At 47.2% G+C, this 632-nt stretch overlaps 1 pseudogene; it reads right to left on the bottom strand.

The window, feature by feature from the left end:
* Window positions 1-297: 297 nt before the first annotated feature.
* LOC124778429 lies at window positions 298-415 on the bottom strand (annotated as a pseudogene).
* Between the last annotated feature and the right edge of the window lie 217 nt (window positions 416-632).

The raw sequence follows: 632 nt of genomic DNA, 5'->3' as shown, positions 1-632 counted from the left end.
TCCTTGCAGAAAAAAAGTTAATAATAATAACATAGAACTGAAAACTACTCATTTTGATTCCCATTAATTTAATTATCATCCCTCAAAACTCCATCCGAACAGGCCTTGAAAGGCCCAACGCTACTGACCCGCCACCGTGTCATCCTCAGCCCACAGGCGTCACTGGATGCGGATATGGAGGGGCATGTGGTCAGCACACAACTCTCCCGTCCATACGTCAGTTTACGAGACCCGAGCCGTTATTTCTAAGTCAAGTAGCTCCTCAGTTGGGCTCACAAAGGCTGAGTGCACCCCGCTTGCCAACAGCACTCGGCAGACCAGTTGGTCACCCATCCAAGTGTTAGTCCAGCCCGACAGCGCTTAACTTCGGTGATCTGACGGGAACCAGTGTTACCACTGCGACAATGCCGTTGTCCCATCCCTCAAAACGTTACCATGAAAGGAGCGATGCTCCAAATTGCAGGTAAAACAGAGCACATTGTTGGCAAGCTCCGAGAGCTATCCCCACAAGCACAAAAGACTTAGCATGACATGCTTTTAACATAACACGAGTGAATTCAGTGCTCAAGAATAAATATTGTGCCTCATAGATTCTCTTACTAAAATTTCCTTCACACGGGGTTTCATCATAC

Source organism: Schistocerca piceifrons, chromosome 2 (genome assembly GCF_021461385.2).
Source record: "Schistocerca piceifrons isolate TAMUIC-IGC-003096 chromosome 2, iqSchPice1.1, whole genome shotgun sequence".
Taxonomy (NCBI): domain Eukaryota; kingdom Metazoa; phylum Arthropoda; class Insecta; order Orthoptera; family Acrididae; genus Schistocerca; species Schistocerca piceifrons.
This window is presented reverse-complemented; position numbering and strand designations above follow the sequence as displayed.